Here is a 14,971-nt window from a genome sequence, read left to right on the forward strand (position 1 = left end):
CCCACGCTCCTGAAGCCCAGCAAGCAGTTTTGTCCTAAGTGACTAGTTAATAAGTTATGTTAGTGAGGTATGTGAGCAGAGCCTTCCGCTACAGAAGGTGGCTGACAGTACTTTCTCTTCCTCCTGTGCAGTGAAGAATGAAAATGAAACATATCTGCAGGAACAATTTGCAGTGGCTCAAGAGCTGTCTACACTTTGGGGTAAAGAGGGGAAGAGGGCTGTCGTTTCTCCGTGGCCCAGACAGTGCCTGGGACGCAGCCCACCACAGAGCTAGTGCTCAATGGAAGCTGATTGAATGCATGACCACCGGGTTGATTACGAACCAGAAAGATGGCATGAACCCAAGCAACCTCCATGCTACTGGGCCCAGAGGTCGGCTCTCAACTGTCACCTTGCGTCATCTGTCTGCAGAATTCAGGAGGATCAGCCCTTCCCCCTTGGCTCAGGCACAGCAAACACAGATCCCTTCCAGGCCTCCTCCTCCTCTTTCTCCTCGTCCTCGTCCTCGTCCTCCTCCTCGTCCTCGTCCTCCTCCTCGTCCTCGTCCTCCTCCTCCTCCTCCTCCTCCTCATCTTCCTCCTCCTCCTCGTCCTCCTCCTCCTCGTCCTCCTCCTCGTCCTTCTGCCCAGGCTGCTTCCACGTCTTCTCTCTGCCTGCTTCAGTCACATGCTCAGAACGTGGTCCTTGAGTTGCGCTGTCGGCTTCAAGGAGGAGCTGCTTGTGGCCTCACCCAATCTCCTCAACTCCAGACTCATCCACCCACCAGCTTCTCTGACCTCTCCACGTGGACATCTAGTGACCTTGTCAGACTCAACAGGATGAACCTCAGACTCCTAAACTCCCTGAAGACCGCTCCCTGAGAGGGTTCCCTCGCTTGGTCAGTGGCAACCCCATCCTTCTGTGACTCCCTAAACCCTGCAGTCATCCATGAGCGCTCCTTTCTCAGACCTCACGTCCAATCTGTCACGGACTCTGCCTTCAAAGCATAGTTAGAATGCAGCCCCTTCTTGTCCCCTCTATAACCACGGTAGTCTCATCTGAAAGTGTTCATTATGCTCTGGTGTCCCTGGGCCACCCTGGTGTCCCTGCAGTCTGATCTCAACACAGCAAACAGAGTAGCCTTTCAGAAAGCAAGCCATATCCCACCTCTGCTCAAAACCCCCAACCCTCCAGTGGCTCCTTGCTCGGCCTGGAGTAAAACCAAATAGCTGACAGTCGTCTGTTGCAGCATTTCTCAGAGCAGGTGACTCAGATGTACACTCATGCTTGAGAAGTACTGGTCTAAGAACAACCTACTTCATCTGGTCCTACCGCCTCCCTGGCCTCATCGCCTCCCCGCCCCCAGCAGTTACTTCATTCCAGCTGAACAAGCCGCCTTGTCGACCCCCAGACAAACCCCTGCCCCGGGACCTTTGTCCTGGCTGCCCACTCTGCTCCTCGCCTCCTTCAAGTCTTGGCTCTGTGTCACTTTCTCGACTGGGCCTTCCTTCCCCCCATTTTAAAAACTTCAACTCTGTTTTCCGTTATAGTGTTGCTTACCTTTTGATGTTTTATATCACTTATTTCTGATGCTTCCTGCTTAGAGGCTAATGCCTCCCACTAGAATGTCAGTTCCCCTTGGAAGGGACTTCCTCTTTGTCCACTGATGCATCCTAAGTGCCAATAATGGTTCCTGCTTCAGGGTGTGTTTGTTGAGTGAATGAACGAATGGACAAATGAATGAATGAAAATCCACATGACCCCGAAGAGCAAAAGCTACAGTTTATTGAGCATATATTTTGTTCCAATCTTTTGTTCAAACATCTGCTCTAATTCTCTCAATATTCCTGCAAGGTACATAGCACAATCTTCATTTTCTGGATTGAGAACTTGACTCAGAGAGGTTAGGCAGTGTGCCAAAAGTTGCCCAGCAAGAAGGGGCTGGAGTTTGGTGTCTTTCTGATTTGGAAGCCTCTGCTCTTTCCCTGATACCAGGTAACCATTTCCAAAAGCCTTCTACCTGTGCCCCCCAAAGGCGGCTGCAGCCCCCCAAAAGGAGGTGACGTAGTCTCAACGCTGCGGCTTGGGTAAACCCACTGTGTCTGGGAGACACACCGTAAAAGGTAAGGCAAGTCCTGGACAACCGGGACCCGTCCATCTGTGGGTCAGAGCACAAAGAAGAGAACCCAGGCTCCTCCGAGTCCGCGTGTGGCGAGGAGGGGGCTGGGGAGCGGGTGGGCCGGCGTGATGGTCGGGCTGCCATCCAGCCTTCCTTCGATTCTCATGCAGCCCCTTAGAGGGTGTACGCCTTCACCCAGTCTCTAAGCAACCGCCTTCTGCAGCAGGCGGGAAACGATCCATTAATGATACGTTAGGAAACCCTTACTGAAAATAATTACACCCTCCTCTGAGCGACGTGTCAAAACACGCAGGGTCGTCAGCACAGGCAGAGCCCGGAGGCCAGCCCCTTCCCTCCAGCCCCTTCCTCCCACTCGCTCTCCTCAACGTGGTATGTCTTCTGCCTGTAGACCCCCTTCCCCCTCTTCCTGAGACTGGCAAAGTGGGGGACACCCACAAAACCCACACCCCTTCGCTTTCATAAACCACGCTGTTCAGCTGTCACAAGCCTCAGAGGACGGACCTCAGGCTCACAGAAGGTCTGGAATCAGGGCTGCCCCAGGAGCCCGGGATGGATGTCACTGTAGCTGCTGGCCCCTATCCCAACTCCCGCAGTGGGATTTGCAGAGTTATCGGGGCCTTAGGGCTCTGGCAGACCCGGGCTTCAGCCCCTGCGTGACCTTGAGCCAGGCATTTGACCTCTCTGAGCCTCAATTTCCTCACACATCAAGTGGTCATGACGAGTTTGTAGGGTTGTGGTAATTAAATGACCTTTAACCAGTGGGCCTTGCTCTGTCCTGGAACATGGCCCGTCGTCAGGGTTTCACAGAGATGCGTGACTCTCTTAGGGCCAATGTGACTTAACGGTGAGAGATAAAACACAGAGCACCCAGTAAGCAGGGAGGAAGTTTGGAAGAAGATAGAGATCCGGGGACCCCCAGATGATTAGGAAGAGCCGGCCTAGAAGGATGGGGAGGGTTTGCAGAGTCAGAGGGACAGTCAGAGAGGCAGCGCGGGTGGGTCTGACTGGAGGGAGAGAGAAACACTGAGCAATGTGCAAGCGGATCCCCTTCACTGACCTGACTCCTCTCTCACCAGAATTCAGGTTCCCGTGGATTGGAATCTGCCTGTCTGGTTTCCCTGTCTTCCCACCACCTGCCCAGAGTCGTAGATGGTTATGGAACGAAACAACCAAGAAAGGAAAAAAGATGATATGCCGGGCCAGACCCACCACCCAGGATCCCAGAGGCCCAGGAGCTGACTCTGGAGGCAGTGGCAAGTGGGGTGCATTTGGGTTGCAGCGGGTACGTGTGTGAAAAACGCTTCTCTCTACCTTTCTTCCAGGAGGAAAGTCTGAATTGTTAAGAGGGGTAATCTCTGGAGAGTGGGAGAATGAGGGTTTGCCAACATTTACTTTTTATATTTTGCTGTTGTTTAAATTTTAAAGGAACAAGTCATTTTGCAATTTTTTTTTTTTTTTTAAAGTCAACAGATTGGAAGAAAGTTTGGAACTACTGGAGCAGGGGACCGAGGAGACACATTGGTCCTTGCAGGGTAGTTGGTGGGGAACGAAAAGTGAATGTTAGTCGCTCAGCCGTGTCTGACTCTTTGCGACCTCATGGACTGTAGCCTGCCATGGGATTCTCCAGGCAAGAACACTGGAGTGGGTTGCCATTTCCTTCTCCAGGGGATCTTCCCAACCCAGGGATTGAACCTGGGTCTGCTGCATCGCAGGCAGATTCTTAACCATTGGAAGCATCACGGAAGCCACCAGGGAAGCTGGTGGGGAGGTCAGCCTTAATTGTCCTGGGGAAAGAGTCAGACGCCCCCTGCCTCCTGCACTACAACAGGCTGTGGGGCCTGGTGGACAGGAAGAGTGCGCTCTGGACCGCCCAGGGTCCAGTCACTCCTGAGGACGGCTGACGGCCACACGGGGAGCAGAGGATGATGGCTGTCCCTGTCCCTGCACCGCCTGGTCACCATAGCTGAACTCCTTACCTAGGGAGAGAGAACCACTCATCATTGACTTTGGGGCTCCAGTTGGGACTGCAGAGGGTCTTGTAGTCTCACCGGCACAAGCATCTTCTTTCCTTGTAAATAAGGCTTGCTTTGAGCCTTCCAATATGATGGGCTGATTCACTGTCAGAGGCAGAGCCAAGGGTGGGACACCTCCCAGGTGAGTGGGGGTCACTGGGCAGAGAGGGCAGAACTATTCTGGAAAGGGGAACACAGAGATCAGCACCAAGCCCTGCTCAAGCAGCGGGTTTGACAAGAGGTTTAGGCTGGGTGGGGAAGGCTGGCTGCAGGACCCTCTCGGGGCTTCATCCAGATAGCTCTGGGGCATTTCAGAAAGATGCCAGCTGGAGGAGGCCTGCAGAGGAGGGTAAGAGGCCCGAGGACCACACCCTGGGGCCTGTGGAAGGGTAGAGGGGGGCAGCTGTGCCACTGTTCTGCAGAAGGGACGAGGAGGGGCTCAAAGGGACAGAAAGATTGAGGCGCTGCCCCATTCCTGCTAGTGACCTGCCACCTCACCCCCATTCCCACCCTTTGCCAGCAACAAAATCACCCACATCTGACTGCTTTTTCCAGCTCTCTCAAGTGCTCAGACAGTAAAGAATCTGTCTGGAGTGCAGAAGACCCAGGTTTGATTCCTGGGTCAGGAAGATCCCCTAGAGAAGGGAATGGCAACCCACTCCAGTATTCTTGCCTGGAGAATTCCATGGACAGAAGAGTTTGAAAGCTACAGTCCATGGGGTCACAAAGAGTCGGACATGACTGAACGACTAACACTCTCACTTTCTTTACTTTTCAAGAGCATATCTTTTTTAGAAAAATTGAGTAATTTATTTATTTGGCTGCATTGAGTCCTAGTTGTGGTGGGCAAGCTGTAGAATGTGGAATCTTCCTGGACCAGGGTCAAACCTGCATCTTCTGCATTGCAAGGTGAGATCCTTACCACTGGGCCACTGGGGAAGGCCCAAGATCATATCTTTTTAATTTTTCCTTGTTTTGTGTGTGTGTGTCAGTCACTCAGTTGTGTCTGACCCTTTGTGACCCTGTGGACTGTAGCCCACCAGGCTCCAAGGGGATTCTCCAGGCAAGAATACTGGAGTGGGTGGCCATTTCCTCCTCTAGGAGATCTTCCCAACCCAGGGATTGAACCTGCATCTCTTATGTCTCCTGCATTGGCAGGTGGGTTCTTTACCCACTAAGCCACCTGGGAAGTCCTTTTCTTCATTAATTTTTAGAATATCAAATATGTGTTGGCTGAACATTATAATACAACACAAACGTAAGGAAATAAGAAATGCCAGTCTGCCCCAGCCTTGGTCCAGCTGCTTCCTTCTTTCAATCCCAGTCCCTGGAGCTACCAGTTTCTTCTCTTTCCTTCTCTCTCCTCTCTCTCTCACGCACTCGTAATATTTTTATTCTGTATTATTGTTCAGCTTTGATTTGTTTCGTTTCCATAAATTTGGGCCAACCTTTTGCGTATTCCTCTATAACTTGCTTTTTCATTCAATACCACAGTATCACGGAAACCCCTTGGAATGAATGTAATGCCTGAGGTGCATGGTATGAGGCTGCATTTTCCTGGAACAATCCGTATTGATGGGCATTCCGGTTGTCTCTAACGTTTTGCTAATTCAGACAAAGCTGCATGAACATCTTTCGAAAACCATCCTCGTGGACTTGTACAATATTTTCCCACATGTGGAACTGCTGGGTCGAAAGTGAGGTTTAGGGACGTCCCTGGCAGTCCAGTGGTGAATGCTTTGCCTTCCAATACAGAGGGTGTGAGTTCAATCCCTGGTAGAGGAGCTAAGTTCCCACATGCCTTGTGGCCCCAAGCCAAAACACAAACCAGAAACAACGTTGCAACAAATTCAATAAAGATTAAAAACAATAAGTGAGGTATATGTGTAAGCACCTGATTGCTGTTACTAAACTAATCCCACAAGAGGAGGCCCAATTTGCTTTCAACTGATACTGCCTGATAACTGTTCTCACATTCCTCCCAACATTGCATGTTATTAATTTTTTAAGCTTTTCCCCACATTAATAGAAGAAAAATAATACCTCAATGGTGTCATTTTGTATTTCCTCTGATTGCAAAGAAAGGCACTGCCAAAGAATGCTTAAACTACCACACAATTGCACTCATCCCGCACACTAGCAAAGTAATATTCAAAATTCTACAAACCAGGTTTCAACAATACGTGGATCATGAACTTTCAGATGTTCAAGTTGGATTTAGGAAAGGCAGAGGAACCACAGATCAACGTGCCAACATCCGTTGGATCATCGAAAAAGCAAGAGAGTTCCAGAAAAATATCTACTTCTGCTTTATTGACTACGCCAAAGCATTCAACTGTGTGGATCACAACAAACTATGGAGAATTCTTCAAGAGATGGGAATACCGGACTATCTGACCTGCCTCCTGAGAAATCTGTATACAGGTCAGGAAGCAACAGTTATAACTGGACATGGAATAACAGACTGGTTCCAAATTGGGAAAGGAGTATGTCAAGGCTGTGTACTGTCACCCTACTTATTTAACTTCTATGCAGAGTACATCATGAGAAATGCCAGGCTGGATGAGGCACAAGCTGGAATCAAGATTGCCAGGAGAAATATCAATAACCTCAGATATACAGATGACACCACCCTTGTGGCAGAAAGTGAAGAGGAACTAAAAAGCCTCTTGATGAAAGTGAAAGAGGGGAGTGAAAAAGTTGGCTTAAAGCTCAACGTTCAGAAAACGAAGATCATGGCATCTGGTCCCATCACTTCATGGCGAATAGATGGGGAAACAGTGACAGACTATTTTTTTGGCTCCAGAATCATTGCAGATGGTGACTGCAGCCATGAAATTAAAAGGTGCTTGCTCCCTGGAAGAAAAGTTATGACCAACCTAGACAGCATATTCAAAAGCCAGAGACATTACTTTGCCAACAAAGGTCCATCTTGTCAAAGCTACGGCTTTTCCAGTGGTCATGTATGGATGTGAGAGTTGGACTGTGAAGAAAGCTGAGCGCCAAAGAATTGATGCTTTTGAACTGTGGTGTTGGAGAAGACTCTTGAGAGTCCCTTGGCCTGCAAGGAGATCCAACCAGTCCATTCTAAAGGAGATCAGTCCTGAATGTTCATTGGAAGGACTGATGCTGAAGATGAAACTCCAATACTTTGGCCACCTGATGCAAAGAGCTGACTCACTGGAAAAGACCTTGATGTTGAGAAAAATTGAAGGTGGGAGGAGAAGGGGACGACAGAGGATGAGATGGTTGGATGGCATCACTGACTCAATGGACATGAGTTTGAGTAAACTCCGGGAGTTGTTGATGGACAGGAAGGCCTGGCGTGCTGCAGTCCATGGAGACGCAAAGAGTCAGACATGACTGAGCAACTGAACTGAACTGAACTGATTACTGGAAAGAAAAATGTATCTTTTTATACATTTATGAAAAATTTTATTTTCTTTTGGGAATTTCTTCCCTCCAACTTTTGCCTGTTGAGTTCTTTTGCTTGTGTGTAGGCGGTGCAGTGATAAAGAACCCACTTGCCAATGCAGGAGATGCAAGAGACGCGTGTTTGATCACTAGATGGGGAAGATCCCCCGGAGGAGGAAATGGCAGCGCGATCCAGTATTCTTGCCTGGAAAATTCCATGGACAAAGGAGCCTGGCAGGCCACAGTCCATGGCATTGCAAAGAGTCAGACACGACTGAGTGACTGAGCTCAACACAACACACCATAGACTCAGGCTACAAGTCCTTTATATTTTACGTCTGATGCAAACAAATAGGGATGTTCTCGTGGTCTGCCATTTGTCTTTGAACTTTGTTTATGCTTTGCTTTATGCTTTGTTTTGCTCCTCTTTCAGTTTCTAAGTAGCCAAAGGATTCCTTTCTGCTTTCTGGGTGTCCCCACATCTCGTAAATACTACCCTTCAAGGTAAAAATGATGGCACGGTGGGTGGAGGGCTTGACATGGAACTCAGACTTTGTTGGCACAAAAGCCCAGCCCATAGGCATTACCCCCAGAGAGGTATTTTTCCTGGCAGAAGCCTGGGCCTGCGGCCTCTGGCTGCCCTTGGGACAATCCCTCATGCCCTCAGGAGCCTGCAGACTCCCTCCTTGGCCTCCACTGCCCAGGGAGGCGGGAGAGAAGGAGAGCAGGAGACAGGATTTGCTTCTCCCCCAGCCGTCTCCAGACGCCATCCTGCTGGGAGAGCGGACGTTGGGGGAGCGTTGGCTCCATGGCCCAGATAGGAGAGATATGCTAATGGCCTCTTCCGGAAAGACTGGGGCTCGGGCTCCGGTGGGCAGACCAACTGACCACAGCTCAAGTCCAGCAGAGACGCCAGTCTTATCTCTGGGGCCTCTGCAGGGCGCCTCCGGAAAATGGGTCAGCGGAGGCGGCCTCTGGAGCAGACCCCGCGCTCTCCCTACCCCCACCCCACCCTCCACCCCCCAAGACTCCCATTCAGTAGCAATGACCATGGCTGCCCTTTAGTTGGTAAACATTTGGGGTTTTCCCTGTTACAGAGCTACTACGTGCTGTGCTGTGCTTTAGTCCCTCTGTCGTGGCAGACTCTTTGCGACCCCATGAACTGTGGCCTGCCAGGTCCCCCTGTCCATGGGGTTTTCCAGGAAAGAATACTGGAGTGGGTTACTATTTCCTCCTCTAGGGGGTCTTCCCAATCCAGGGATCGAACCCAGGTTTCCCGCATTGCAGGCAAATTCTTTACCATCTGAGCCACCAGGGAAGCCCATGAATACTGGAGTGGGTAGCCTGTCCCTTCTCCAGGGCATCTTCCTGACCCAGAGATCGAACCAGGATCTCCCGCATTGCAGGCGGATTCTTTACCAGCTGAACCACCAGGGAAGCCCAAAGATACTATAAACTACATGCAAAAATCACAGCCATCCCAGAAATGAGCCATGTGGAATGTACCAGTCACTTGGGCCCCCTACCTCCCCCCACCAGGCCTGGAGTCTGTCCAGGGCTGATTCGAGTTTCTCTCCCTTCTTGAGCCTCTTTTCCCAGCCATTCCAAAAACGCGTGCACAATGTGATCTTGACTTCAGAATGTTACACACAATACTTCCTAATGATCTAAAAGTCTCACGCTTATCTGAGCTCGGGTTCCTTTTCCCTGGTCTTAGTGTTGTGCTGTTTTTTTTTTCCTCCCCTCCTCTTTTTAAAAACCTTTCTTATCATGAAACAAGCATAGATAAAAGTGTATTTAAGACAAATGTAAGGATGACTAAAGGATTGTAAAGAAATGCCCACACCCACCACACAGATCCTGGGAACGTTCCACAGCTCAGAAGCCACCCCGCACTCCGGGGGCCCTTGCAGCCACGGCGTCCTTCTGGTCTCCCATCCTGACTGCGCCTCATGGCTTCCTCTCTTTCCTGTGTATCCGCCCCATGTAGTTTGGCTTTGCCTGTCTGCGTCTCTATTTCTTAGTGGCTTCCCTGATGGCTCAGGGACTTCCCGAAAGCTCAGATGGTGAAGAATCTCTCTGCAATGCAGGAGACCGGGATGTGATCCATGGGTCAGGAAGATCCCCTGGAGAAGGAAATGGAAACTCACTCCAGTACTCTTGCCTGGAGAATTTCATGGACAGAGGAGCCAAAGAGTCGGACACGAATAAGCGACTATCACACACACAGTCCCTGACAGCTCAGATGGTAAAGAATGGGCGAGGTCAATGGTCTTGTGTTCCCAAGGGTGGTCTCCTGGGTCAGCTCCAGACCCCCAGCCTGCATCCGCACCTCTCTAAGCATCACCTGTGGAGAGGGCTGCCCTGGCCTCCAGGCTCACCGTCCACAGGTGAGAGTTCCTTCTCCCGTCACCACTGCACAACCTCAGGCAGGTAATTAAATGCTATAAGCTTCAGTGTCTTCTCTATAAAGCGAGACATTGGGAGCAATGGATGTGTCATACCTGAAAAGCATCTGGCCCAGTTAGTAAGCAGCATACTAACGCTGGCTCTTACTCTTGAAACTTCCCACCTCCTTACTGAGGCTAGTCCTAGTCCCAAGGCTTGGTATCGTTTTCCCTTCTCTTTGCATGGGACTCTCTTGCTTCTCCATCAGGGCCCAATTCAAATGCCTCAAGCTTTTATGACAGCCTCCAGGCAGTGACTTGCTCCTCCGGCATTTCTTTCTCACCCTGCATTCCTACCTTCTAAAAGCCTAATAAAAATCTCTGTCATTTGTTGGGCAACTATTGCATGCAAGCTCTTTCTACACGTCATCTGTCATTCTGGCATCAACCAGGAAAAGTCGATTACAGCTCTGTTTTATAGGTGAGCAAATTGAGGCTCACAGAGGTTAAGGGAATTTGCCCAAGGTTACAGAGTCACTAAGTGAGGAGTCTGGGAGTCAAATCCAGGATGGCAGAACTCATCCAGGGCCACCACCAGCCTGGGCAGTCTTCGGACATGTTTGCCGAGGCAGCTTTTCCTTGGGGCACACGTAGCCCTCAAAGGGGTGAAAGTCGTACAGATGGCATCCAGGCGGAAGATGAGACCCGCTGAGCCACTGGCAAACTTGGGTGAGCCACGGACAGGAGGGATCCATAGGAATGGCAGGTGCCCCAGGCGCCAGAGTGGGTCTGACCGTGCCTGGGGAAATGGGAAGGCCCCTGCGGGATGCCTGCTCAGAGGCCCCGGAATCTACCTGGGAAGGCCCAGAACCTTCTATGAACCTTACATATCTTCTGAACTTTAGCATAGGTACGACCCTGGAGGTCTTATTACTCAGTTAATGCTTTGTATGTGCATGCTCAGTTGCTTCATTTGTGTCCAACTCTAAATGACCCTATGGACTGTAGCCCGTCAAGTTCCTCTGTCTATGGGGATTCTCCAGGCAAGAATACTGGAATGGGTTGCCATGACCTCCTCCAGGGGATCTTCCCAACCCAGGGATCAAAAACACGTCTGTTTCCTGCATTGGCAGATGGATTCTTTCACCACTAGTGCCACCTGGGAAGCCCCAGTTTGTGGTTCAGTTCAGTCACTCAGTCATGTCTGACTCTGCGATCCCATAGATTGCAGAATGCCAGGCTTCCCTGCCCGTCACCAACTCCCGGAGTTTGCTCAAACTAATGTCCATCTAGTCAGTGAGCCCATCCAACCATTTCATCCTCTGTTGTCCCCTCCTCCTCCCGCCTTCAATCTTTCCCAGCATTAGGATCTTTTCTAATGAGTCAGTTTTTTGCATCAGGTGGCCAAAGAATTGGAGCTTCAGCTTTCAGCATCAGTCCTTCCAATGAACATTCAGGACTGATCTCCTTTAGGATGGACTGGTTGGATCTCCTTGCAGGCCAAGGGACTCTCAAGAGTCTTCTCCAACACCACAGTTCAAAAGCATCAATTCTTCAGCGCTCAGCTTTCTTTATAGTCCAATTCTCACATCGTACATGACTACTGGAAAACCATAGCCTTGACTAGACGGACCTTTGTTGGCACAGTAATGTCTCTGCTTTTTCATATGCTGTCTAGGTTGGCCATAGCTTTGTGGTAGTTGTGGCCAATTTAGAGGCAGCAACCTTCACCCTCTTGACATTGAGGGACTGTGTAAAGAAGTGGCCAAAGGCCCCAGAGTCAGACAGTCTGGATTCAAGTCCAGCTCAGTCACCCTCTGCTTGTGCTACCTTGAGCAAGCTACTTCTCTATGCTTCAGCTTTCTTATCTGTAAAATTGTGATGAAAGATTGTACTTACCACCTCTACAGAATTGTGATTAAAGATGCTACTTGCCTCATGTGAATGTGAAGTCGCTCAGTCACGTCCGACTCTTTGTGACCCCATGGACTGTAGTCTACCAGGCTCCTCCATCCATGGGATTTTTCAGGCAAGAATACTGGAGTGGGTTGCCATTTCCTTCTCCAGGAGGTCTTCCTGACCCAGGGATTGAACCCGGGTCTCCTGCATCGTAGGCAGACGCTTTACTGTCTGAGTCACGAGGGAAGTCCCTTGCCTCATAGAGTTGTTATTAATGGAGGGATTAAGGAGTTTGTACATGCTCAGCACTGTAGGGGTTTGTGTTTGTGTGTGTGCAGTGGGGTGCTTACCCTTAAACCAATGGCCAAGGATCCTGAGGGCTCTGGGAGACCCCAGTGGGTCCCAATTCTTCTAGAGAATGTCGGGCCACTGGACAACATCCGTGAGTATACATCCCCCTGGATGCCAAGCCTTTCCTAGGCCTGGGTTCATCTCAAGAAAGGTGCACCTCGCTGACTCAGGAGCAGAGAGAGGAAAGAAGGAATGCGTTGGAAAGTCATCTTGGTGTGTTCTGGACCTCATGCGAGGTGTTTTACAAACATCGATTTCATTTGTATTTACCACTCTGTGAGATAGGTGGTATCAAACCCCGTTTTGTGAAAAGAAAAAAAAAAAAAGAGGCTCAGAGAGGTTAAGTAACATGCCCAAGGTGACACAGCACTGGCATTTATTCCAGGTCTATCTGGCTCCAGAGTCCGAACTTTCCTTCTACAACTAACTTACTGCCTTAAGGTGGGCAGCCAGCCTTCTGGTGTTGTCCTGAGGGGATGACTAATGTGATATCTTTTATTCTCAAAAATTCCTGCTTCCCAGAAATAGGTTCAGAGCCTTAAGAGACTGGGACTGCGCTGACTCTCCAGATCACTTTGGGGAGTACTGTCACCCTAACAACACTATGCCTTCCAATTCATGAGCGCGGGACGTCTTTTCATTCAGTTCAGTCTTTTAAAATGTCTTTAAATGTTTTGTAGTTTTCAGAACATAAGCTCTACATTTCTTCAGTTAAATTTATTGCTAAGTATTTTACTTTGGATTGTTATTATGAGTAGAATTTCCCCCTTTAATTTCATTCTGGATTGTTCACTGCTGATGTACAAGAATAAAGCCGGTTTTGCACTGTGGTGTTGTGGCCTGCCAACCTGCTGAACTTGTTCACCAGTTCTAACAACAATCAGCTCAGGGCTCTCGGACGCCCGGCCTGCTCTGGGGTGACTTAAACCAGAGGATGGAAGTAGGGCTGGCAGGGGAAGATGTTAGGGGGACTATGGGTCTCCTGTCACCAGCTCCCCCAGTGCTGGTGGGCCCTGCTCCCCACCCCACCCCCAGACAAGGAGCAGCATCTTGCTGATCTTCACCCAGGGCCAGGGGACACACACGTGCACACTCCCCTGCTCTGCCCTCAGAGGAGACTGAGGCTCTGGGCCCATCCCTGGCCTGGGGGCATCTCCGCCTGCCCTCTCTCCCCCAGCCGGCTTCCCCTCTTCAGTTACAGGGCCCACTGCTTCCTGCATTCTTACCTCCCTCCTTCTCGCTCCTAGTTCTTCCTCAGGACTCCACTCTAACGGGGCTACCCCTCCTGCCCTTTAGAGCCCCCCTTGGCCCTTTAGCCCCGGTGTGCAGCATCCTCGGGTTGACCCTCCCGGATATGCAGACAGAGGCATGTGTGTGTTTGGGAGACGCAGGATGGGTGAGAGGGGTGGCCGGGCAGGAAGCCAGCATCGGGCTGGGGAAGGCCCCTCCAGAGTCTGACCCCGTTCTCCCACATCCCTGGTCCCTGGATAGAGGCCCCATTCTTCTGGGGCGACTCCCAGCCGGCCTGGGCTCCAGGCCCTGATGAAGATACGAGATAGAGGAGGTATTTATGGCGCATCCGCCCAGAGGAGACGCGTGGCCTCCCAGCCGTGACCTCAGCGCTCACGGGTGCACCAGGCGGGTTCCAGCTCGCAGAGGGGAAAACTGAGGCCTGGGAGGGAGACAGTTCATCAAGAGACGCCTCCCCGATGGCCAGAGCGTTTAGGGCAAGAGCAGTCTCCTTCCTCTTTCACCAAACCAACGGGAATAAGGGCAATTTGCATACAGAGGTCGTCTGCTCCTAGAGGGCGTCTGGGTGCAGGCCCGCTCAGGTCTCTGCCCTCCTGGCTGGTATCGCCCTCCCCGTCTTCAGGCCTGTGCTGGCAGCTGCCCTCTGGAGAGGGTTCACAGGGCAAAGCCGCTGCTGCACACCAGACTGTACTGGGGAAACTGAGGCCGAGGCCTGGGGCTTCCCTAGTGGCTCAGTTGGGTAAAGAGTCTGCCCGCAAAGCAGTAGACCTGGGTTCAGTCCCTGGGTCAGGAAGATCCCCTGGAGAAGGGAATGGCAACCCACCAGAGTATTCTTGCCTGGAGAATCCTATGGGCAGAGGAGCCTGGCGGGCTGCATACAGTCCACGGGGTTGCAAAGAGTCGGACAGGACCGAGTGACTAACACTTTCACTTTCTTGGGAGTCTCGGGGGTGGGGCGAAACAGCAAGGTCACAAGTGTGGATGGGGACAGGGGGCCGTGCACAGGGCTGCTGGGGGCAGCTGAACAGATCCCCTAAGGAGGAGTGGACCCTTCCCCGCTGCCCCGGGCTCATGGTGCCCTCGCTGCAGGCCTCGATGGGGGAAGGGCCCTGCCCGGGTGCTGCTATTCTGCGCCCCCGCCTATGGCCCTGTTCAGGGTGAAGGTGGCAGACACAGACAGTTTCCCCCTTACGTCCAGGGCCTCCGTCCACCCAGCTCTGGGATGGCTTTGCGCTTGGGGCCCAGCAGCCTGTGGGAGTCCTCTGCATCTCCCTGGCTGGCCCCTGAGGCTCTCCGGGCCTCTGAGCATCCTGGGCAGACTCTGCTCCTCAAATCCTGGGCACCCTAACAGCTGGGGGCCCAGGTACATGTTGGCTGGCCGAGGCTTCTCTCTACCCGTGGTCCTGACCTGGCTCGTCCTTGCTTTCCACTTGAGCTCGGGGACAGGGGTTGGGGGCTTCGGGGCCGGCTACCAGCCCCCAGGCCTTGGAAAAATGGTTTTGTCTACTGAGCCTCCACTGCCGTCTTCATACGTCATC

This window comes from Bos taurus, chromosome 24 (assembly GCF_002263795.3).
Source record: "Bos taurus isolate L1 Dominette 01449 registration number 42190680 breed Hereford chromosome 24, ARS-UCD2.0, whole genome shotgun sequence".
NCBI lineage: Eukaryota > Metazoa > Chordata > Mammalia > Artiodactyla > Bovidae > Bos > Bos taurus.